Raw genomic sequence first — 26,569 nt, 5'->3', positions numbered from 1 at the left:
GTTCATACTTTCTTTGTAGCACCTTTAGGATATGGGGATAAGGGGAAACATAGAACGTGAAACCCAAAGGTTAAGAACTGGAAACGGATTTTTGAGAACCCTGGGCCAGATTCTGCATTTTACAGATGAAGAAAGACAGGTGCAGAGAAGCTGGGATTGTTCCAGACTTTGCAGCTACTTAGAGGACCCGAGCGCACGGGAACCTAGGGCTGCACACTTGGCCCCTTCTACTGTTACCGGGACTTACTGGGATTCTCCATGAAAATTTAAGGTAAGCACAGAGATATGTGCAAAATGGATAAAAGCAAACATGGGGTAATGGGAAAATAAACTGGGAAAACAAGTTCAGAGTAAGGTTTTTGTTCATTAAGTGTATATTAGCTCTTTTCACAGTGCCATGTGATTTTAGCCCCCTCACCCAAGTGCATGCGAGCTCTAAGGAGCGGACCAAGTGGCTCCTTCTCAAAGCTGGCAACAGAATGGGGAAACTTGGAGATAATTGATTGTTAATTATTTTTTAAACTTAATTTTTTATTTATTTTATTTAATTTTTTTAAAGTTTATTTATTTTAGAGCAAGAGGGAGAGAGTGTGAGAGTGAGCACGGGCAGGAGGGGTAGAGGGAGAGGGAGAGAGTCTCAAGCAGACTCCATGCTGACCATGGACGGAGCCCAAGGCCTGAGGCAGGGCTCAGTCCCCCAACCCTGAGATCACTACCTGAGCTGAACCCAAGAGTTGGATGCTTAACTGAGCCACCTAGGTGCCCCTTAAATGACTTTTAAAAAAATTATAGAAGTAGTATATAAAATACTGTAAAAACTCAAACAATGCAGATGTATCTAGAATAAAAAAATCTCTGGGGATGCCTGGGTGGCTCAGCAGTTTAACGTCTGCTTCAGCCCAGGGCATGATCCTGGAGACCCGGGATCAAATCCCGTGTCAGGCTCCCTGCATGGAGCCTGCTTCTCCCTCTGCCTATGTCTCTGCCTCTCTCTCTCTGTGTCTCTCATGAATAAATAAATAAAATCTTTAAAAAAAATCTCTGTTGGCACCCAGCTATCTGTGTTCTGTGATCTGCTTTTTCTCTGAACAAAGTATCTTAAACAACTTTCTGCCTGGTGACATAGCTCTACCTCCATCATCTGAATGACTGCATCACAGCCCAAGGCGCATAACTATTCTCTTAGTGATGGACATGAGAGTGAATCCACATGAACAAGGATCAGTGGATATTCCAGTCCTCATGACTTGACTTGGGCCACACTCTACGTGGTTTCGTAAGACCTGTTCTCTGAATTGGGAGAGCCCAGTGTCTGCACGTTTGACTAGATACTATCAAGGTGGCCACCAAAAAACATAACGAGTTATATTTTCCCCACTAGCTATATTTGCCCACTTTGCCACATTCTTTCTCTCTCTATATATATCTTGTCAATCTTTAAGAATTTTGCCTATCTGAGAGATGACAAATGGCTTCATTATATTGTTTCAATATTCCTTTCCATGGTTCCTAGGAAGGTTGACCGCGCTTTCTTGTGTTGTTTGCCGTTTCTGTTTCTTCTGTTAAATTGCCTAATCATGTATCTACTTTCCTTTTTGAAAAGAAAAGTTGTTCTTACTGATTTGTAGGCACTGTCTGTGAATGGGTAGCAACTCTATGATGGTGCAGGTATCTCCTTTTGGTTTATTGCTTTTCTTTGAGGTTCGTTTATGGTGGTGTTTGCCTTAGAGATGTTTTAGAGGTGTGAGTCGTCAAATCAGTAAACCTTCCTTTCATGTTTTTATACATCGTGTTTTATTTAGAAAAACATTCTCTAAGTTTATAAAGTCATTATCTTAAACTTTCTTCTGATAACTTCTTAATATTTGATCGTTAAGCAGGATTTGTTCTTGCACATAGTTTAAGAATCTAATTTTATACCTTGTTTTCCAAATGGATGGCCTGACATCACTTATAGTCTAGTTCATGCTTTCTTTGTCATATACTAAATTTGCATTTGTTTTCTGAAACTGTCTACCCTATTTCATTGTTTAGTATTACGCCAAATGTCACCCTGTAAAATATGATCATTTTTTACCTTGGATATTTGTTGTGCACTTGCTCGTCATCTTCTTCTTTTTTTTTTTTTTAAAGATTTTATTTATTTATTCATGAGAGACCCAGAGAGAGAGGCAGAGACACAGACAGAGGGAGAAGCAGGCTCCATGCAGGGAGCCCGACGTGGGACTCGATTCCGGACTGGGGATCACGATTTGAGCTGAAGGCAGAGGCTCAACTCCTGAGCCACCCGGGCATCCCGTGCTCTTGCTCTTCTATGTGAACTTTAGGTTCAGCTTCTCAAGTTCCATAAAAAACCCTTTTGATACTCTAACTAGCATTTCTCTGAGTTTATAAATTAATTGTGAGAGATTTGATATTTTTACAAAATGTAGTCTTCTCATTCATTTGGGAAAAAATTGTTTTAGTACTTCCCTAAAATAGTTTTTTAAAATAAGATTTATGCATCTCTTTATTTGGTTATGTCTAAGTATTTCACAGTTTTTGTTCCTCTGGGGATTTTAAAATTTCATTGCAATTTCTATTAGGGTTTTTTTTTATTTTTATGAGTGAAGCTATTGATTTTCTATATATTGATCTTATAATTGGCCACCTTACTGAACCTTCTTATTGATTTTCTGTTTTTCGGTTTATTTTCTTTACTTTTTGAAAAACAGATAATGATGTCATCTGACAATAATGGAAGTTTTATTTCTTTTCCCCCAATACTGAATTTTATTCACTTTTCTTTCCTAATTGCATTGATTAGAACCTTCAGAATAATGCTGAAAACAGTTATCGGTTATCAAATATCAATCAAAAAGACAAGAAATAACAAGTGTCGGCCAGGGTGTGGAAAAAAGGGAATCCCGTACACTGTTGACGGGAATATAAATCATTTCAATTATTGTGGAAAACAATATGGAGGTTTCTCAAAAAATTAAAAATAGAAATACAGTATGATCTAGTAATTCCACCACTGGGTGTTACAGATGAGGAACTGATGCTCCCTGAGGGTAAGTCACTTGCCCACATTCACCCTAACGCTTGTAAGCACCACATCCTACCTACCTACTGTCTTTACGATTTTGTAACCTGATTTGGAAAACAAATCCATAGATTCCTTGTCATGTCAATAGCTATGCATACGATAGCATTAAAGGTAATTGCTTCACAATATTGCATCTCATGTATGTACTCTATTTTACCAGAATTAACAATCCTGAATAGCAGACCATTTACCAAATTGTACTGAACACTTATCAGGAGCTGGGCATTGTTTTGGGCACTGAGATAAGAAGGATGTGGTCTTTGACCACGTGGAATTTTCATTCTAGTCTGGGACCTAGGCAATTACAAATAACTCTACAAATGACTATTTAATTGCATGTATGAGAGACACAAGGTCTTAGTTTATGTTCAGCGTGGGAACTGGTCTGGCCCAGGAGGCGTGAGAAGCCGTGTCTGAGGAAATGACCTAGCAGAGGAAAGTCTTCCTATCGCTTGCTTGTGGTTTGGTGGGCATGATGCCTCTACAGCTCAGTCTGTGAAATGGTGTTAAGTAGACTCCAACCCAAGGAGCCATGAGAACTACATTAACATAATGACATTCTTACTAAGAATCTCTGGGATTAAGATCTCCTTGCTGTGCACAAATCATCTGAATGAATTAAACATGTAATTGAAAGGCTCATCGTGTGCTACTCGAATGCTTTGCTGTACCAGAAATAAAATGAAAATGAAATCATTTTCTCTTTCAAATAAATATTATATACTGTGGGCTTCACTGGCTCCATTAGCACTGTCCGACTGCACAGAGGCGATTATATTATTTATAATACGTGCGGTAGTGAGAGGCTCCTTCAACTTAAGGCAGACAAGCCCTGCAGGATCGTTTCCCTCCCTACTGGCCCCCACAGTACTTCTCGCTCCTTCTCTCTCCTAAAACCTATAGCTGTGGGTGTTTTTTCGTGTTCTGTTTTTTTTTTTTTTTTTTTTTTGAGACACCAGAGCAGGCAGCCATTTTCAAAAGGTGTTTCTTTGCTCAATATTGGGAGCAGGTCAAAACTAGCATCATCATGAGACTGGAATATTTTGAGTGAGTCAACACTTGTACCATCATGAGACTGGTATGAGAACTTTTTGTTACGCTCTGGTTGGGTCGTGATTTGTTTGCAGGTTACCTCTCTTGTACCAACCCAGACACCTAGGGTGTGTTGTTGGGAAGTGAAATGCCTGTGAGATCAGTCACTGACCCTGTAATAAGTTCATAAAGCTCTAAGGAGGCCCTTATCATCTTCCACAGTATGGTAAGAATGGAAGTAATAGTTATCATTCATTGAATCCTCACAATGTGTCCTGGGCTTCACATGGTTTTCTAATTTGATAAGGAAATTGGGGATCAATGATGTTAAGTAATTTGCTTAATGTCACTACGTAAAAAAGTAGAGGCAGGATTTAAATCCAGATCTTTCAGGCATCTGAACATGAGCTTTCCCCATCTCTGGTGCCTTTAAAAGAAATGGTTGCAAATATTGTGACTCTTTTCAGATTGAGAGATTAGGTCTCTGTCCTCTCCCTTTTGAATCTTTTTCCTTCCTTTTAAAGATGTATTTATTTATTTGAGAGAGAGAGAGAGAGAGAGAGAGAGAGCACAAGCGCATGCAGGGGGAGCGGCAGGGGGCGGGAGTTCTGAAGCCGACTCCCCACTGAGAGTGGAGCCTGACACAGAGCTTGACTCCAGGACCTCAAGATCATGACCGGAGCCAAAATCAAGAGTTGGCCACTTAACTGACTGAGCCACGCAGGTGCCCCATGTCCTGTCCCTTTAAATCTGGGTGAATTTGTGACCACTTCAACAAATGGAGTCTGGTGGAAGTGATACTATATGATTTCTGACGTTGGATCACAGAGGCCATGAACTGCTGCCTTGTTTGCTGGAACATTTGCTCCTGAACGCCCACTATTCAGATGCCACTAAGTTATGTGGAAGCCCAAACCACAGGAAGTGGGCATACGTATAAACATTGCAGCTAGAGTTGGCAATTTCAGCTAAGCCCAGACTTTGAGACATCCTAGTCCAGGTGCAATCGAATAAGCTCTAGATGGTTCCAGCCCCTATCATTCAATTACCCCTGGATGTTTGAATCTTTCTAGTTGAAGCCTAAATACTGCGGCACACGGGCAGATGGTCCTCATTGTATCTCATCTAAATTTCTGACCACAGAGTCCTGAGCATAATAAGAGCCTTATTGTCTTATTCCACTAAATTTGGGGTGATTTATTGTGCAGTAGTATTTTGCAGAGTTGAAGAGATCTTGGATATTGACTAAACTCTCTTCTACCTAATAATGAGAATCTCACCTGTTTCTAATTGAGGGGTCGCACACCGGTAGTGAATGAGTGAGATCTGGCATTCAGAAGGGGTTGGTTTTGAGTTTTAAACATGGTTACGTTTTACATGAGACCTGTATTTCCAGCTTCTCTGGGAAAACTGGAAGATCTGGAAACACTAGATAAGAAAACAGTCCTGTGTTTCTGAATAGCAGCTGTCTCCTTCACCTGGGTCTTGGCTCTCCAGTGGTGGAGTATCGGAGCACTCCTGGGTGCCTACTGGCCCCCCTGCACTTCTCCTTGCTTACCACAGGCAGGTGTGTTTGTAGACTCGCGAGGTAGATGAGCCTTTGGCCTGTTTCTGAGTTTTGAAAAGTGCTTAAGAATTCTTGTTTCTTTTGCTTCTATCTTCCAAAATTCAAGTTTGGGTTGCATTACGGTAATCTATTTTGCATGTATAGTAATTATAGTGATGACTGGAATACCTTTTAATGCTGTGAAATGGTACAGCTTAAGGTGAGCATTAAACCCCAAATCTTGTATTTAAGGATCCATCTGTCATGATAAAGAAAGATGGAAGAGAAGCCAATTAACTTTAATTAGGAAAAAAAAATATCTCTCTTGCATTCAGTTTTGAAAAGGAAGGCTGTACTTCAATGTAGACTTAGTGTTCACTCTATTCAGGACTTATGAATGGATTTGTTCTGGGGGAAGACCTTTCTTTTACCAGAGCCCTTTCTGGAAAAGAATTTGGATTTTGGCATAGATCCATTGCGTTGTGGTTCCTGAGTTGAAATCCAGCTCTTTTGTGCAGCCATGATAAATCATTTGATTTAGGAGAGCCATCAGTGAAAGTAGCTCCTATTTATTTTGCTGGGGTTAGTAGAATATTAATATGACTGCTTGCCAAGCGTCTAAAGGGGTAAAAAGAAAGAGAAGAAGAAATCTCACATTTACTGAACACTTAAAATTCAGAACGGAGCAGAATAACCCAGATCTATTTTCATTGGCAGGATGGCAGAAGGGAATGGCTGAAAAAATTTTTTTTCACTCAAATTTCAGGGTTAAATAACATAGGAAATGATTACCAGAGGAAGTTATGGAAACTCTTCCACCAGAGATGTTTAATGAAAAACAAAGCTTCCTAGATAGGAGAAAGTCATTCCGACTTTGGAACGGGTCGGTGGCAGGAGATAGGGAAGGCCAGACAAAACTTGAGAACCTTTTGAGATCTCCATTAGAGCTTTAATAGCTGCTGTGTGCTTTGCTCAGTGGCCGTAGACCCATAGCAGAAGTCTTTAACAAAGTTGGCTTGGAACTGGGTGCGTATTTGATGGTCATTATTTATTACAGATTATTGGCTTTTACTGTTAGAATTGGGTTCTTGTGAGGTGAATACAGTCTTGACGCCCATCCATGGCTTCCGATGATTTCTTTGGCCCTCTTCAGGATGATGTGAATTACAAAGAGGACTTTCCACCTCATAGACACCGTGCCATACAGCCATGGTATGGTTTTGGCTTCTAAGTTTTATGTTAATTTTCAAGTTTTCAGAGAATTGTTCAAGTCAGTATGTGGATATTTGCCGAGAGGGGCTCTGCCAAGGGCTGTGGATGCTGATTATGATCATGCTTTTTGCCCTTGTTATTAGAAATCAGCATTGAATGACTAACTCCACTAGGTGAGAGTAGTCGTAGATGATTGTGGATTGATACCCAGTGACATAATTTCTTTCTATGAAACAAGCATGTCATTTTCCAGTATCAAAAAAAAAATAATACAATGTTCTCTGCATTCCATGAGGCACCCTCCCCCTGTAGTGGCCATGGGAATCCTCTTCTTTTCTTTCAAAGAAATGTTAGTCTTGTACATCTGATGACTGAAGCCTGTCCTACTTGCCACAGCTTTAGGAATGAAGAGCTTCATTCTCCAGTTTGTGAGAGTGTTACTAGCGAAGAAAACCACACGTAAGTTCCACCCTTCCAGGAACAACTCAGATCGTATCTGATGACTGATCAAAGTAGGGATATGCAAAATTCCATCAGACCACGCTCACATTTGATACCAACTGCAGAGTTTGGGGGTCTCCAAGACCATCCTCGGGTTTAATCATCCGCTAGGAGATTCAGAAAACTCGCTAAAAGCTGGTATGCTTATGATTATGATTTATTACAGTGAAAGGATACAGATTAAAATAATCCAAGGACAGAGACCAGGAAAATTTTTATTTCTAGAGCTTCTTGTTGTCCTCTCGCAGTGGAGCTGTAGACAGCAATGACTTCACCAAGAACAATGTGTGACAGAACGACTGGAGTGTTGCTAACCAGGTCAGCCCACCTGAGCCTCAGTGTCCAGAGTCTTTATTTGGGTCTCTATCATGTAGACATGGTTGACTGTCTACATGGCTGACCTCAGTCTCTACCTCTGATAGCTTGTTACCCAAGGCACCTATGATGGGATTTCTTTAGGAATTGCTTGAAACTCATGAATGTGCAACCTGAAATTGTATAGGTTCTGCTCCGTGGGACAACCCTTGACAAATGGGCAATAAGAGCTGATGGATCAAAGCATTATCTCTTCTTCCTTGATGAACAACATGAGCATCACATAGGATTCAATGGGATCCAGCACCCAGTCTCCAATCATGGTGGCCAACACAACAATACATCCTTAGGGTGGCTCTTTCCTCTTTCCTTTTTCTTTTTTCTTGCCTGCCACTTCTTTCTGAGCTCAGTCTCCCAAGTAAGCAATTTTCAATCAAGTCTTGTTGCAGCTCTACTTTTGGGGGGAATGCAGCCCATGTACTGTAACATGATGGTCTCATTGTTGCTCCCAGCCAGATGTTGCCAGGAACTACATTGTTAGCACATTATATCCCATTGTGTGCGTGTGTGTGTGTGTGTGTGTGTGTGTGTGTGTGTACATCCTTCTCTGCTTTCACTTGTATTCTAAGCTGTATAAAACAAGGCAAAGCAGGTCAAGTTTCATTCTGAGCAAGAAGTACTCTTGAGGAATAAAAACAGGAACATTTTTTGATTGGTCCTTATCTGCCAAGCACCGTTCTAAATTTTATATATATTTATAATCTAATTTATTCCTTAACATAATCCTTAATGGGGATTAAGGGAGTCACTATTATTTTTCCTATTTACACATAATAAAGAAACCAAGGCTAAGAGACTTTTAGTGACTTTCTTTAGGTGGCTTGGCTGGTGAATGGTGAAGCTAGGAAGCCATCTGATTCCACTGTCTGATGTCAGAGGAGAGCTCTTAAATTCTAGAAATCCCAAGATGCAAATCAATATTGGGCCCTGTGGGGACGGTTAATGGTGTTTGACTACCAACATTTAATGTGTAAGCATTAGGATGGGATTGCATACTGAGTCGATTTTTCTCAGGCAGCCCAGAGAGAGAAGCCAGGCTCCTCTAGTAGGAGTAGAAGGTCTCATTCGCCAGGCAGGTTAGGGTCAGCAGAGGCAGGCCACTCAGCCTCCTCTGTGGCTTTGTCTGATTGCTAGAAAAGGGTGAACACTGTGATATTTATTTATAGTTACATATAATGTTTATGATTATTTATGATATGTGCAAATAGATGGCTCTGCCTGGTAATTTATGGCTATTTCTTGGGCTTTTAATCACAAAGATGGCCTTAAAAATAATTTCAGTCTGCCATTAGAGGACAAATAGATGGTGTTTGACATGTCAGGCTTCAAGTAGGCATGGCTGGTAACACCTGGGAAACAAAACAAATAGGATTAGGTAATTTACAAAAGTGCTTCATTTTTCAAAAGCTTCTCACTTTCCTCACTTCTTCATGTTAGTATAATGTTTGTCTTAATTAGAAGAAACAGGTCATGACTCTGAAGGCAAACAGATCCATTATTCTTCAAGAAATGTTCTAATCCTCCAGCCTGAGGTCAGGCTGCAGGCATAAGGGGTGCACTGGGAGGGGGAGCATATTTTGTTTTAAACTGCTGCTGAGCAAATATTTCCTTCCCCTCACAACGATCAGCTTCCAAAGCAACCTACAAATGTCTTTCTGAGGAATATATGCAGAATCTAGACCCCAGGCCCAACCCTGGTACACCTGCGTGGCTGAAGTATTTTAGGGTACTTTGATGATAGAAGTCATACCTACTACCATAACTTCTCTCCAGAAGTAGGATCAACCAAGCAAGTGAAGGATGAGGTTTTCTTTCAATTTTTAAAAAAGATTATTTATTTATTTATTAGAGGGGGAGAGAGAGCGCGAGCAAGCACAAGCAGGGGGAATAGCAGAGGAGGGAGGAGAAGCAGGCTCTCCACTGAGCAGGGGTGGGGCTTGATCCTAGGACCCTGGGATCCTGACCTAAGCTGAAGGCAGGCACTTAACCTACTGAGCCACTGAGGTGCCCCACAATTGTCTTTTTTTTTTTTTAAATTAAAGATTTTGTTTATTTATTTGACAGAGAGAGAGAGGGAGAGAGAGCACAAGCCAGGAGAGCAGCAGAGGGAGAGAGAGACGCAGACTCTCCGCTGAGTGGGGAGCCCCGTGGGACCATGACCTGAGCCAAAGGCAGACATTTAACTGACCGAACCACCCAGGTGCTCAATTGTCTTTTTAAAAACACGTGGTCATTAATGCATCCCAAAGTTTGTAAGATGCATGTAAATTTCTATTTGTCACATGACATGGCATTATTTGCATGAACCAATTTTATTAGCTTCCTTGGATTCTGGCCCCGAATGAAAATGAAATAAGAACCACGGCGACAAGAACTATAACTAACGAGTTCTGTGTCCTTGGGCAACTTCCGCAAGACTTTCTGAGCGTGTGCTAGGAGCGGCAGTGGATTCCAAGATGAACCAGGTGCAGAATGGGCCTTCGAGAAGCTCATAGACGAAGAAGGGAGGTGTTAACAGGAAACCCAAGTAACTAAAATGTGAAAAAGAGTCAAATTCCCTCCTACATAGAGTGCTATAGCAGCTGAAGGATGAGATTATCTCAAACTGAAAGGATTCAGAAAAATTCTGTGGGATCCTTTGGATTTACCCTTGAAGGGAGAGTTGGATTTGAACACTGAAAGGCTGGGCTGGGAAGGGCATTCCAGATGGAGGGAACAGCCTGGACGCAGGCAGAGTGTGTGAAGGCCCGTGTGCGTGGGCAGCAGTTTGGAGAGTGTGAGAGCTGGGGGTGGGAGTCCAGGGAATTGAGGAAAGATGCTGGGGAGATTTGCACATTAGATAAGGAATTGTGGAGTTGCCCCATGGATGACTCAATCCTTTGTCAGTTGGGACTGTGAGTTGCCTGAGGTCACGAGGCTAGCAGTTGGCAGTAGCATGGCTAGGGGAACCTGGCCCCCACCCGGGGTCGCCGTCCAGTCAGCTTTGCGCTCCCCTTGCTCCCTTTCGATTACGAGGGGTTCCTAACTTTGCTGTGTGTCTGGTCATCCGTGACAGATACCTCGAGGAGCCTGTTTTGGGGGGTTAACTGCGGTGTGGTCCTGAGGTTTTAATCTTGGAAGTCCACCAGCTTTGTGGTGAACCGGGAATAGGTTTGCTCTTGCTTTCCTTCCACCTCCCTCACCAATTAGGACCAGTTGGGCCAGGTCTGAGCCAGGAGGGCCCTGGTAACAGGCACGTGGCTGGAGGTATGCGTGTGTGAGAGACAAGGATGTGTGTACGTGCCTGTGTGCCTGCTGGCTCTGGACCAATGCCAAATATGAATCACTTTTGGACTTTTGTTCACTCAGCTTGACATGGGCGAAAAGCCAGCACAAAGAAGAGTTTTACTTTGCCCTAGAGTGTGTTTACTTCTGGGCTTAGCTGGAGCTCAGGAAACGGGGAGTATTTCATTGACTAGGAAAGCTCTTGCTTGAAGTGTGCTGCGGGCTGGCCTAGCTAAGAGATAGAAGCAGAGAATTTGCAGCCCTCAAACCCTGCACGGACCCTAGAGATCACCTGCCAAAAAGCTTCGCCTGGCAGCCCATGGCTCCCTGTATCAGGCTAATACATGCCTCTCAGGGTTAGTCTATCGGTCAACAAATAATAATCAGGAGCTTAGTATTTGCCAGTCACGGGGGGGCTGAAGATGAAGTGGGGTAAAGCTAGTCAAGTGCCGGCCCGGTGACGGCACACAGGTAAGAACTGGGAGCTTCCCTAGTGCGGAGCAGTGCCCGGGAGACCCGGAAAGCCAGGTACCAGGGTGTCTGCACGGAGGCCATGGTCAGCTTTTCTGGACTTCATCTCTGCAGTGTCTCTTCTTTTTTAAAGCCCATGTTTCCAGCTGGCATCATCTTTATTATCCAGGAAAGCATTTGGACTTGCACCCAAACTCGTAGTCAGTTTTTAATTTTTCTGTTAAATCTATGTTTTATAATTTTAATTATTTTCTTCTTCTCCTTTTATTTTTGCCTTGCTTTTGATTTGTGTTAGTTTAAAAAACAAAAACAAAAAAAAATAATTTGCGTTAGTTTCCTAGGGTAGCTGTAACAAATTACCACACACTGGGTGGCTTAAAACAATAGAAACTTATTCTCTCATCGTTCTGGAGTCAAGGTGTTGGCTTCCCTCTGAAGCGTGTATGGGAATCCTTTCCTGCCTAGTCGTGGCTTCTGGTGGCTCTCGGCAATCTTTGACGTTCTTTGGCCTGTATCTGCATCACTCTGATTTCTATTTTCTTTGTCATCACACGGCCTTCTTCCCTGCGTGTCTGTGTTCACACGGCTTTATGAAAGCATGCGGTCACTGCATTTAGGACCCACCCTAATCCAGTATGGCCCCATTTTAGCTTTAACTAATTTTATCTGCAAAGACCGTATTTCCAAAGAAGTCCGTATTCTGAGGCTCCAGGTAGACATAATTTTGGAGGGACACTATTCAGCCCTAAATAATATTCATAAAGGGATTTTGGGAGAGAAGAAAGGGTACATACTAGATGATGAGCTCACATTATTGTCTTCTTTCTGCATTTTATCCTTCAGAACCTGGAGAGACTGGTTTGCAAGGCTAATTAGTGGTAAGAGCTCCTGGGTATGCAGGGAATGGGGCCAGGAGGGTGGGATGGTCCTCCAGGTTGGGCAGTGACTGTGAATGGTCAGACACCACCGGTTCACCATAGTTCCTTAGCACCTGTACAAAAGGAGTTTAAAGCAGTAGATTCCTAGCTTGGCTTTGACATTTACTACTGGTGTAAACTGAACCGAATCATATGATTTTTCTGAGCCTGTTTCCTCACCTGTGAATTAAGAATAGCAGTAATACCTGCCTTTCACACCTCCCTAGGGTGTGGTGGAGATCAAGTGAGAGAAAATGTGAAAAGTCCTTGCCCACCTACTGATTATCTGTATGCATCTGAAGTCAGGGTGACCTTTCAAAAACACACATCAAATCCTTTCACTCCCTTGCTTGAAGCCTTCTAATTGTTCTTTATGTTTAGGATAAGGCCCAGACTTGCTAACATAGTTTAAAAAGTCCTGTAGAATCTGGCCCCAATGTGCCTTTTCAGCCCCAGAGCTTTCTACAGGTTTTATCTCTCTTACATACACGTCTTTAATTATTCTGGCTACATTTGAAAGCTCATTTTCTGGAGTACTTAGTTTAGCCCTAGATTATATTTTTTCTTGAATCATTTTTTGATTCTTTCTTGTAGGAGGATATAATCAAGTGGAGTCTGGAGAAGGACGATAAATAAAAGCAGAGAGCTCTGATTGAAGTGGGAAGGCCTCACTTCATCTCTTATTTTGGTGTCTTGTCTTTGCTTTTTCTACTGCCTTGCTTCCCACAAGCTTCCTTTCATAGAGCACTGCCTGAAAATCACTCTATGGACATTCAGTTCAAAGTGACAGAGGCATACACACACACATATTCTCTTTCTTGGATGGCATTAAAGTTATAGTACAGAATTTATAAAAACAGAAACTTACAAGGACTAAAATGAATACATGTATATAAGAATAGCAATAGTTCAGATCTTTTAACAAATCTCTAGAAGGCTGAAAACATATGGAGAAATAATTGGCTAATAAAACAGAATGAGAACATCCATTGCCCAACAGAATGGTAGGGAGGCTTGGTCCTTGGAGACAGCAAGCATGTCAGAAGATGGGAGTAGAAAGTGGGGCTGAAAACACAAGACAAATTAAAGATCAATGGAGCCATTGATCCCCTCCCTTTATCTTCCATGTGGAACCCACAACAGCCCTTGTCTTCAAGCTGAATATTCTGAAGAAACTGAATTTTTGGGGAGGACTAGTGTGAGGGTTACTACCTCAGAGTAAAGCTCTCTCTGTTCTGCAAGTGAGGGGTCTTAAGATATAATGGCTGGTTTTCCACCTGTTTGCCTGAAGCAAAGCCTGTCAGTTGATAAGCCAAACCTTTATTCATAGAGCTCCTGCTCAGTTGTTCTGTTGCTTCCTTTATGAAAAGGTATCTGAAGACTATTAGGACCTTAGAGCAAAGCCTGTAACATGGAAAAGCATGGCTAACAACAAATAAGAATGAGCCTTGAAGAAATGGAAGTAATTCAAGAGACAGAGAAGCACTTAAAAAATTTAGTTCCCTCAGATGGATTTGAGGAAATACTGCTCTCATAAAACAAGAGAATTTTGTAAAAAGGAAAAAAAAAAGGATAAAATAAGAAAAATCTTGTGGAACATAAGAGGATTGCTAACAAAATTAACTGATATAAAATGAGACAAAGTGAAAGAAACCTCTAAGAACGTAGAATAAAAAGAATGAAAGAGAGAAAGAAAGGAAGGGAGGAGAGAAAGAAGGAACAAGAGAAAGAAAGAAGGAAGAAAGAAAGAGCGAGCAGATAACTTGGAAAGGAAAAATGAGTGTTTTGGTCTGTTAAGGCCATTATAACAAAATACCAGAAACTGGGTATCTTATAAACAACAAACTTTTATTTCTTACAGTTCTAGGGGTTGAAAGTCCAAGATCAAGGTACTGGCATGGTCACATTCTGGTGAGGTCCTCTTTCTGGCTCATAGAACTGGCCCTTCTCATTGTATTCTGATGAGGGGGTCTAACACATTCTCTGTGCCTCTGTTTTTAAAGGCACTAATCCCATTCGTGATCTATCTAAGTACCTCTCAAAGGCCCCACCTCCAACTACCATCACATTAAGCATTAGGATTTCAACATAGGAATTCTGGGGGAACAAAAACATTCAGACTGTAGTGATCAGTGTGGCCTTAACCTTCTCAATAGCAACAGTGGAGGCTAGAAGACTTGGAGCAAGGCTTTCAAAGTTCTGAGTGAATGTGATTTTTGTCCTGAAATTCTATACCTAGCTAATCTATCAGTCAAGTTAGAAGTGAGAATAAAGGACTCAAAAAGATTATGACTATGCACACTGTCTTAGGAAGTTATTAGGGAATGGGTTTCAGAGAAAAAAAAAGTGAAATAAGAAAGTGGCTTCCTCTTGTCTTATTAGACAAAGTCCCCAATTTGAAAGAATAGCAAACAGAAACCCCAGCCTAGCAGCTGGGTGGGTCTTAGATTTAGGGAGAAACTAATCCTGTTTGGAGAGGAAAGATCGACTGTATAAAAGAGGTCTTGGCAATGTGGGGGGAAGGGGATCTTATAAATGAAACCATATACTGAGAGCTTGGAAAAATTGTGAAATTATTATAATGTTATATAACATAAAAAAGAGGAAAAGAGAATCAGAAACTTTGGGAAAACAGCAACAACAATAAAACTGTACAAAAAAGCAATGGTTCATCTATAGAGCAAACTCACCTGAGGCATGATTTTGACCAATTGATGGAATGTGAAGGAGAATCCGTTTGAATATATGCCAGAAATGTGATTTTTTTCATCTTTTATAATTCTTTCATGTAAGTCATGGAGAACTTGACTGTGGTTACAAAGAGAATATAGACATTATTTATCTCGATAGTGTAAACATAAGAGAAATAGCTGGCAGAGGTTGGGGAGTGGAAGACAGGAAGAAGGAAATAGTTGTGAATAGTTGACAGGACAAGAAATGAGCTCTAATATGCCACTTGAAGTTGCAGATGTTGAGTAGAAGATCTGAAAATGGGGCTGTAACTAAAAGGAAGAGGAGGAGGAAGGAAAGGAAGGTACAGGTGGTGTGAGTTCAATTTTCATCTATCATAGCAGAAGTCAGTATATAATGTCTAAAGATAATAAATCAAGAAATGGAGCCATTCATCTATTATATAGAGATTGGAACCACCAGGAGAAATAAAAATAGAAATGATTAAAATTACTTGCCTCTGGGAAGCAAGACTGGAGTGGGGTGGAGGGGAGGGGATTATGGGTTTTCAATTTAAGTCATTTGGTATAATATTTGGTTTTTATTTTTTTATTTTTTATTTTTTTTAATATTTGGTTTTTAAAACCACATATATGTACTACTTATTTAACATAACAAAATAGACATACATAGACCCAAAGAAAACTACTGGATGACCTTTGAAACTTGCTTTTAGCCCTCAATTTCAATTATAATTAGCTGAAATTTCAGCTCAGCTGAATATAACTGTAATTAAAAATCTCAACTGCCTAATGGCAGACAATTAGCTGGAGCTGTCAGGAGCCAACAAGAATGATGGGCAGTTTGAAGACTTTGCTGTAAGACTTGGCAGCAGACTGCCAAGGATTCCCGCTCCCTGATTCTCTCTTCATGTCTTGTAATCCCAAGGAGGCAGCACAATTTATGGCAGGATCTTTGGCTTTGGACTTCACTGAAGACCTCCATTCAAGTCTTGGCTCCACCACTTATTGTCTATGAGACCTTGGGCAAGTTATTTAACCTTTCTGAACCTATATTTTGTCAGCTCAAAATGGAGATAACACCTACTTTGTGTGTTATTATAAAGATGGAATGAGATAATAGGAGTACTGATCCTAGTATAGTGTCTGTCACACTGTAGATATTCAATAAATGGTAGCTATTAGAGATACATACATTCAAATTTTTTAAAGCTTTTATTTATTTGAGAGAGAGAGAGCACAACCTGGGGGAGGAAGGGGGAGGGGAGAGGGAGAAGCAGATACCTTTGTGAGTAGGGAGCCAGCCACAGGGCTCCATCCCAGGACCCTGGGATCATGACCTGAGCCGAAGGCAGATATTAAACTGACTGAGCCACCCAGGCGCCCCCAAACACAACATTTTAAATGGTTGAAATACTTGCTGTTTATAAATATATAGGGCTTTTCCACTTGGTAGGATGTCTTCCGTTCTAGCCTTTGCAATCTCCTTGTCAGGAATAGCTAATAGACAAAATTTATGTCATCACTCTTACCCATGGCAGATACAGCTAACTGCTCTCAGCATTCTTGCCTGCTGGGTTTGGATGTGGCTCCAGGATCTTTTTCAGTACAGCTTCTCAGATAGCTATTGCCAATCAATCAGAATCGGTACTTGAGGCCCAATCCATTTTTTATCTTTGCCTAGATGGATAAGAGATCCATTGTGATGATCAGTTACCTAAATGGCTGGGTGACCATATGGTCACACGTGGGTAACAGTGTGCATTGATTTTTTTATACTATACATAGTGATTCCCCCATTGGTGCCTGGAAAGTTACAGTTTTTGGAACTTCATGGACGGGGTTGGTGTAGGAAGGCTTTAATGACTATACTAACTCACATCTCTTCCTGAGTTTATCATTTTTAGTAGGTTAGGAATCTTTAAGAAATGAGAATAAAGACTTGATGATTCTAGAAACATCATGGAACTATTTGCGTTACAACGGGGTCAAGAGAGGGTGGAGCCCCACATGCACTTGGTTTTAATGACTGTAAATTCCAGACGCCAACCAAATTCTTAGTTCTGTTAATACTAGTTGGTCAAATGTCTTTAAATTTCCCTGCTAGGCTGTGTATCTCCCAGGTGCTCTTCTCTCAAGACCACTGTCTATTGAAAGGGTGGACCAATGGGGTGCCTGGGCAGCTCAGATGGTTGGGCATTCAGCTCTTGATTTTGGCTCAGGTCATGATCTCAGGTTCGTGAGATGGAGCCCCATATCAGGCTCAGCGGGCTCTGTTTGTCCCTCTCCTTCTGCTCCTCCTCCCTGCTCATGTGCTCTCTCTCTGTAAAATAAATAAATAAAAACTTTAAAAAATAAAAAATGGAGCAAGCCCTCCATGGTGTCTTCTTAAGTCTATAGAGCACTTCCCATTTGCCCACCCATGATAGCTTTGAAGTGTCTAAATCTTAATACTGATTTTACTATAATATGGTTCCGAAAGAATCCATGCAGGGTAGATGGGGTGGGCAAGGGAGGGTCCATAGATTGTGGGTTGGTAGGACTTCTTTAAGAGTCCAGTTGAAGGTGCTGATCTGGGGTCAAAAGAAGACATTGCTCTGTCCTCCCAAGAGGACAAGAGATCACATACTTCGGGCTTGACGTAGTTGGCCTTCACTGGTGTTAGTTTAAATATTATTATTTACTTACTGCCTCCTTTATGCTTTCATCTGAGAAACAAACAAACAAAACCCAAAGTTTAGCCCCTTGAGCTGTGATATTAGAACCAGGAAGATTTTCAGGGAAACAAATTATAAGCTGCATTTGTAGCAAAAGAGAAGTGCAAACACACACCCCTCTCTGTCCCCTACACACACTCATAGCGGATTGATACGAAGCTGTACATTTGTGTGATATTCTCTTAAACATTGACTTATTCCAGGCTTTCAGATGAAATGCTCTCCGAAAAGGAAACAACGTGTGAGAAGAAACACACACACCACACACACACACACACACACACACACACACACTCTCTCTCTCTCTCTCTTTCTCTATCTCTCTCTCTTTTGGGGGGGTGGGAGGGACGTGGGTGGGTGGGGAGAATGAGAGTGTGAAATCAAAAGGATGATTAAGAGAATTTGACAAAGAAAACGACTTCTTCCACCCATTTAACACCCACATTAATCCACTCGGATGATCAAATGCAAAAGACAAAGAGAATTACAACCTTTTCCAGGCCAAGAAATAATAATTATTCAGAGAAAAATCTTGGCAAAATGAGGAATAAACCAAGCAGAGAGAGAGGAGGAGGAGGAGGAGGAAGAAGAAGAAGAAGAAGAGAAGAAGAAGAAGAAGAAGAAGAAGAAGAAGAAGAAGAAGAAGAAAAGGAGAAGAGGAAGAAGAAAGAGAGAGCGAGAGATTGAGGGGAAAAAAAGCCAACAGTCAGACTGGCATTGGCAGGCTTTGTACAGTTCACCTCCTCTCAGTTTAAAAGGAAAAAAAAATAGAAAGAAAAAAAAAGTCAAACTCTTTATTTGAGCAAGTAATGGAAAACTGTTGGTTGTGATAATCCCCGGGCACCCTCTTCACGGTGGCTCTGTGCCATTTTCCCGGTAGAAGTGGCAGAGGTCAGCGGAGGAAAGAGTGAATTCTCAGGACTGTGTGTGGGAGCTTGTGTCATTCTATACAAACTGCTCCTATTTAAGTGCTGGGTTTTATTTTTAAAAGCTCTGCTGTCCCCTGATAGAAGAAGGGAGTGGAAGTGGGAAGAGGTAACGTGTGAACAAGGTTAGAGGCAGAAAGAAAAAGGAGAGAGAGAGAGAGAAAAAAAAAGAAAAGAAAGAAAAAAACGAGGATAAGTCCAATTTTCTTTGGAAGCATATTGTATTGTTAGGCTTGCCTGGCTCTGTTCCAAGGGCTCAATTGAAAGTGAATTTCTCTTATTGAATTCCATCCAGAGATATCATAACCTCAAAAGGCTACTATTACCCAGAGGGCTTCAGATGGAAGCATTTGTGCGTGACTCTTGAAATGCAAGGAGTCACAATTGTCATTTGACAACACGGACTCGTCAGGCCGGCTCCTTTCAGGGCAGGGGAATTGTTGACACAATCTGGCCCCTGGTCCCTTTTGGAGGGACCGGTCTCTCTGTTTCTCAGGCTTTTTTTTTTTTTTTTTTGGTCAGCAGGTGCAGCAGCAAGAAAACTGGTGAGCTTAATAAAAACTGACGACAACAGCAACAACAACAAAAATAGGTTCAGGGCTGGTGTCAACGTCTGTCGGCAGAATCAGGAGTTGCAGGTCACAGCACAGGTCTTCGGGGTCCTTGGGACTAAGTTTATCTCTCTTAACCAAAAAAGAGGCAGTGAAAATATTAGCAACACTACAAAAGTAGGAAGCAAAGCACAGGCTAAGTGACGGAACTGCAAGAAGGCCAAGGCTCTGGGAAGGGGGCAACCGTCAGGGCCGCCCTTCTGATCTGTGTGGATGATATTGTTCTTCTTGTGAACTGACACAGCAAAGAGAGTTGTATGGTGTGATAGGTAGCAGTTCCAAGGCCTCTGTCCCCCTTTCCTCCTTTTTTTATCCATTCCCTTCTTCCTCTTTAGGCCCCTCTCTCCATTCACGGCAGCCTGTATTCCTCCTTTTTCTCCCTTCCTTTCAGCATTAAGTAGTGGGAGTTGCTTCCCGAAGCTTAGCTCTGATAATAAACCTCTTGTGCGGTGACTCCATTTATTCTTAGATACACACAACCTGGTTTGAATGGGACTATGGAGAGAAACTCAAATAGAATTAACCACTCTTTTCAGAGGTTGTTGAATGCAAGCTTTGGTTCTCAAAATCAAGTTTCAATGACCGGCTTCTTTGGAACAAAGTGCAAAGGAATTCAGAATAATAAGTGTAACAAGATGGAGAAAATTTTATTCACTGGTATTCTGGAGGGAAGCACTGTATGCGTTTGGGAGAATTACTTTGATAAACCACTTCGGCTGGGGATTAAGGCCCCGAAGTATGCTCAAGTGACAAAAGATGGTCACTAAACTGCCTTGGAAGGAGGGTGGGTCCTCTAATGCGGGGAGTCCTTTGTCTTGCTGAATTTACTGGTTAGTTTGGTAGGCACGTCCCAAGGAGGAGGAGGAGGAGGAGGAGGAGGAGGAGGAGGATGGGGAGAAGGAGGATGGGGGAGGAGGGGGATGGGGAGGAGGAAGAGGAGGAGGGGGAGGGGGAGGGGGAGGAGGATGGGGAGGAGGAGGAAGATGGGGAGGAAGAGGAGGAGGAGGAGGGGGAGGAAAAGGAGGAGGAGGAAGAGGGGGGAAGAGCCAAATGTCTGAGAGAAGACGAAGTTTAAGTGTCAGGATGTTGAGGGGAGAGAATCAGAGAAGAGGAGAAAGGAGAAGCAGAAGAGAAATCCCAAAGGGATGGGCGAGGGTTACTATATTGTTTAATTTTTTTTCCCCACAAAAATTTGAAACATATTCAATAGACAGAGGAGTATGATGAGCCCCGACGTACCCATCGCCAGTTTCTTTCTTTCTTATTTTATTTTATTTCATTTTATTTTTATTTTTATTTGCATTTATTCTATGCAGAATTTACTCCCGGGCCATAAGTTTTTGTTTCTTCAGTTTCTTCTGGGGTATCTTTTTCTTCTGTGCAACCTCCTCTTCTGGTTTAGGAACAATCTGCTCTTTTTCAGTAAGAATCATCTCAATGTGGCAGGGAGAGCTCCTGTATGGATTAATCCGGCCATGAGGCCTGTAGGTTCTACGTCGCATCTTGGGGGCTTCATTCACCTGGATGTGCTCAATGACCAGAGAATCTACATCTAAACCCTTAAGTTCAGCATTACTCTCCGCATTTGTAAGCACGTGCAGTAAAAATTCAGCACTCTTCTGGGGCCACCGACCCTGCGTCCAGCCCCACTGTTTGGCCTGCACACACCTACCAGCTCCACCCTTGTAGCGACGGAATGGCACACGCTGCTTCTGCAAAGTGACATCTTTCAGATACTTGGTGGCCTTTCGAATATGCATACCCTTGATGGCCTGGGCAGTTTCACGTGTGTTCTTAAAGTGAACACGAAGCATTGAACCTCTGGACTTGCATGATTTTGTAGGGTTTTCTGGGTCCAGCGAGTAGCGAACCATCTCCGGAGGCCACCTCAGGCCGCTCGGGGGAAGAGGAAGAGCGGTGGCTCCTGGGAGAATTCATGAGAACTCCGCCAGTCTCTTTTTACATCTGTATCTTCCATGTACTTCTTCCTCCCTCTTTTTATTTTGAAGCAAATCTAAGGGAAACTTGCAAAGAAAGAAATAGCCCGGGAGACCTTGTGCGCCGCCTGCTGCAGCGTATCCTGCTCCGTGCACAGTCTTCCCTAAAATGTGTGCTGGTCCCCGAGGCTCCTGCAAGGAGAGTTGTCTTCGGGGTGACCCAGAACGTGCTGTCCTGCTTCGGGGTCTGAGCCACCTGAAAACCATTCCAGGACACGTGCACCCGGGAGGAGGTGGGCGATGGGAAATTAGCCGGCATGTCTAAGTGACACAAATGTGACAGATTTCAGCCCAAAAGAAAAATGTGGTTTAAAACCAAAATGTTAAAATATCTGTATATTAAGTGCCTCTGGAACTTTTCCGCCGTCCGCACTTCTAGACTGCGTTCAGGGTTCTGGTTAGCAAATGTGGTTTGATGATGTGGAAGGAACACTTGATTGGGAGTTAGATTCTCTCGTGACTCAGTTATGAGATACGAGACAAGTCACCCACCTCCCCGGGTTGGGTGTTTATTCATACCTGACCTAATTTCGATAGTTGTGATGGTCGAATTTGGGAAATGTAGGTAAAAGTCTTTTAAAAATACGGTATTTTATCAATGTGAGCAATGATTAGTGCTACTGGAAAAGGGCAGGGTGAGAGTGTCTCATCTGTGCTCTTGGCCTACAGGGCTTCATCTTTTAGGTTCTTTGAGCCTTAACAGAGGATTCGTATTTCAGGATCCGAGGTCTCAACAGGAGTGTGTATGACTCTACTACTGGCTTCCTCTTAGGCCGTGCCTTCCTGGGTGCTCCGAGTTGACCTTTGCTGAGAAGCCATTTCTTCGTTGTAGCATTGTTGCCTCTGGAGAGGCTGGGAATATTCAAACCCAGCAAGTCTTGGCACATTTTTTTTTTTTTCTTGAACAGTTCTTCTTCCAGCTTCTCATTTTTGCCTTGCGGCACCTTCCAACGTTCTGGCTGAAAAAATCTCCTTAGTGGATCGCCCATTTCACTGGTTGCGTGTTCTACTTTCCACATCACTGCAGGCAACGGTACTGCTGGACATAACAAGGGTCCCCTTCCCCTCACTGTCCAAGAAGAGGTTCCTCATTTTCCACCCCAGTAGCCTCCTCAAAGTCCAAATTCTTCAAACGGCGCGTTCAAGGTGCTGTAAGACCTCACTGACCTTCTCCTCCAAACCTCCTCCAACTACCCTTGTGGTTCCTGCCCACTTCAGCTGAACTCCACTTCCAGGCATCAGAGGACAGATTAGTCACCTGACGCTGAGCTGCAAATCCTCCAACTTAGCAGTTTTTAATTTTATTTATTTATTTATTTATTTATTTATTTATTTATTTATTTAGATTTTATTTATTCATTCATGAGAGACACAGAGTGAGAGAGAGAGAGGCAGAGATGCAGGCAGAGGGAGAAGCAGGCTCCATGCAGGGAGCCCGACATGGGACTCGATCCCGGGTCTCCAGGGTCACACCCCAGGCCAAAGGTGGCATTAAACCGCTGAGCCACCCGGGCTGCCCAACTTAGCAGTTTAAAATAATAAACATTTGTTGTCTCATAGTTTGTGTGGGTCAGAAATCTGGGAACAGCTTAGCTGGGTCGTCCTGGCTCGTGGTCCCCCTAGGCCTGAAATTAAGGTGTCAGTAGAGCGGCAGGCCCTGCAGTAGGGCTGCACTGGAGCTAGTGGATCCTCTCCCAGTCTCACGCACGGGACTGTTGGCTGGGGGCTGGGTTCCTCGCTCGATGGGCCTCTCTTAGGACAAGGCAGTTGGCTTTCCTTAGAACAAGCGATTCAATAGTCTGAGAAAGCTACCATGCTGCCTATTGTAGTCTAGTCCTGGTCACACAGTGCCACTTCCACCCTATTCATGTCATTTAGGAGTAAGTCACAAAATCCAGCCCACACGCAGCGGGAGAGATTGCACAGTGGCACGAACACCCAGAGGCTGGGGTTATCGGGGACCCTCTTGCGGGCGAGCCACCAAATCTACTGGCTACGTTCTGGTCCCGTGCTCCCCTGGAGATCCCACAATGAGCAAGACACAATCCCTGTCTTCAAGAAACTCTTGAGGAAGTGCAAGCTGTGGGGATGTAAAGAAGGGAACTGGAAGTGTCATAAGTACCATGAGAAAGTTATGGGGTTATGCAAGCACTGAGGCATAGGGACTTAACCCAGACCAGGAATGAAGACTTCTCTGTGAGGGGTGCTGAGTCTTGAGCCTGCCAGGTAGATAAATGGGTGAAATTCGTTCCAGGGAGAGGGGAACGGAGAGGGAGAAAAGTGTGACCCTCTGAGGAAACCTCAATAAATTGGCAGCACTAGAATGCAGACCTCAGGACTCCGATTCTAGGGCCTCTCTTGTTCCTTGTGCCCTCTCTCAGGAGGACCAGCTCTTAGCCCCACTCAGGGCTGAGCGTTCCATGTAATGGGTAGTGAGTCCCGCAGAGGGAAAAATTCTCTTAGGCCTGGTGTTTTCAGGGCTCATCTGATCGCTACTTAGCATTTTGTCTAATTAATGAAGCTCACAGATGTTTGGCAGGAGAAATTAATCAGCCATTAATCACCAAAGAGCTTCTCTGGAGCTTTTTCGGAAAGAACGTCCCTGTCATAATTGAAATTGTAGCTTTTTATTGAATTTGGGTGGAGGGAATGGCCAGAGGCAGACGGTCCTGGGTCTCCGGTTGGAGAGGTTCGGCAGAGGTGCCTCGGGGTTTGTTTAGCTGCTGTTAGGGAGAGCACAGCTGCTGTCTTCCTGAGTCCGTGGGCATCTGAGGAAGGCCTGGCCTCAGCAGGGGGAGGAGACAAAGGTGGGCCGTGCAGGGCACTGTGGTGAGCCACGCACTGGGCACTCCAGATGGTTCTAGCCCTGCTCTGCATTTAGGTGACCCCAGCCCAAATCTCCTAACTTCTCAGGACTCAGTGCCCTTATGTTTAAGTCATTTACTGGTTCGGGGTTCCCAGAAGCTGTCCTCTAGGGGATATTGCCTGCTGGATGCTTTGGTGAACAGGGAGTTCGCAGCCTGATGAATTTGGAAACTTCACATACTGCGCGCCTTACGGAGACTCGCGAGAGACACCAGGGCATGAGAAGAGTGAGCATGTTGTGGTCAAATGACAAAACCCAAAACCTGCTTAACCTGGCACATTCTCCAACGTTTTTGATCACAGAACCCTCTGTGTATTAAATATCTAGAACAATCAGCAGAATACGTTCCCGACTGTAACCTCTGTCTGGTTTTCTGGTTTCTGACTCAGCTTCATCCCTAGCCTTGGCTTTTGTCCCTAGAGGTATTCTTGTGGGCTCCTGATAAGCTTCATAACCAACTCTCCTGCCTGCATCCTCGAAACCAGTCCTTTGGGTTATAAACTGAGACTCACATCTGATTGTGCAAACTTCTCCCCTGACCCTCCTGCTGACCGGTGGTGACGCCAAGAGTCAGGGCCATGTCTCTAGTCTCTAGTTTACTGTCACCCTGCCACCCTCACCTTCGCGTAGCAGTGGAAATACCGTGTAGGCCAGTGTTACCTTTTACTGTAGAGAGAGATGAGTGTTTATAATTTGGTAAGGTTTGGGTATGGAGACCATTTGAAAAATGAGTAACGTGAATTTTGAGGATCCAATTCTGATTTTTTTAAAAACGATAACCTCACCTTGTGAATTCGCTCTTTAATTCAAGACACCGCTACTGCCCTAACTCCACCATGACCACAAAGACCCCACGTGCTTGGCAGAAGTTAGCACAATATGGGACTTTAGAGGGTCTTATTCTTTTCTTTTAGCTACTACTTGTCATCTTGGAATTTATTGTTAAGTAATACTGTAGGCTTGTGGCTGGAATATGCCCTTTTTTTTGGGAAACCGAATGTAAATTACCAGAATGAGGTGGCGATCTATGTAAGTGTTAAATTCTATTAGTCATGTTAAAGACCATTGATCTTGTGAGAAATTAGCTAAAGCTATAGAGATCCATGGGAAGTCAAAGGTTTGCAGAAATATCCAGTGGCTCATTGTCTTTGCTACCTTTCGTGATGAATTTTAGGATAAGGATTCTCAAGGAGGAGGAAAAGATTGAGGAATTATCCAAGCCTTAGGTTATAATATCTGGTTACCAATTTTTGATTCAAGCCAATTCTGAGCCATACATAATCCCTGATAAAATATGGTGGAGCTGTCTGTCTGTCTAGTCCCTTTTTGAAAAGAAAAGCCTGCTTGATTATAGGCATAAAATCCACCTAAGCACACAGCGTCACCAGCTCACACTCTTAAGCCAAATTTATTATTGACTTGGTTGACTGGGTACTGAGAAGTGAAACTGGCGGCCAAACCATAAAGAGACTTTCTATTAACCACCCAGAACCCCACAGCTTTCTAGTCACATCCCTACGCTGCTTGGAAGGGTTTTGTTTTTGTTGTTGAGTCTTTTGACTCAACAGAATTCTTTAAGCCCATTGCCTGGGTGCATAATCTGAGCCTGAGTTCCCGTTAGGCTGGAATGGTAGCGTGATGATACCTTTTAACACTTTGGGAGCTGTAGTGGAAGGAAAACCTTCTTTTGCCCTCTTAGGTTGTGCGGCTAGCCTAAGATTTAAACTGACTCGAGGCGGAGAAACAGGAGAAAAGTATACAAATTCATGTAATGTTTTTACACATACATAGGATTCTTCAGAAGGAGAACAAAGACCCGAAGAAGCTGTCAGGCTCCAAAGCTTACCGATGAATGATAAATTATGGGGATGTGACTGACAAGGCAGAGGGGAGTGGGCTGGGAGCCGTAAATTTAGGACGGTTACTAAGAAATGGACGGGGGAAACTAGTGGAAGATATGGGTTATTTTAGTAGGTTTTTTTGTAGAACCGTTTTGACATAGATTCCTAGTCTCTGTGTCCCTCTTTCCGGTGCAGGGGGCGTCTTTCTCATGGGAAATTTTATGACCTGCTTTTAGGTAGAAAGGGGGAGGTCAGAGAGCCTTTCCTGCACTGGCTGTTTCTCAAGTGCTTCAACATAATCAATATGCCAAAGTGTCATATTTTGGGGTGGCATGTTCCAAACCCCTTCAAAATCCCATTATACACCAAACAATACATTAACTCATTTCACCTGGACTGTCAACTTGAGCTCTGTAGAAATCACTGACTCGTCAGAATGGATCCTCGCCTCGGTCACTTTACCTTCATGAGACTCTGTCGTGGTGTCACGTAAAGGAGCTGGGCCGGATGCTCTT

At 42.9% G+C, this 26,569-nt stretch overlaps 1 pseudogene; it reads right to left on the bottom strand.

Annotated features, from left to right (window-relative positions):
* Positions 1 to 20,635: 20,635 nt before the first annotated feature.
* On the bottom strand, positions 20,636 to 21,293 carry LOC112934392 (large ribosomal subunit protein uL22 pseudogene; annotated as a pseudogene).
* Positions 21,294 to 26,569: the final 5,276 nt, after the last annotated feature.

The sequence above is a fragment of the Vulpes vulpes genome, chromosome 16 (genome assembly GCF_048418805.1).
Source record: "Vulpes vulpes isolate BD-2025 chromosome 16, VulVul3, whole genome shotgun sequence".
Lineage (NCBI taxonomy): Eukaryota > Metazoa > Chordata > Mammalia > Carnivora > Canidae > Vulpes > Vulpes vulpes.
This window is presented reverse-complemented; position numbering and strand designations above follow the sequence as displayed.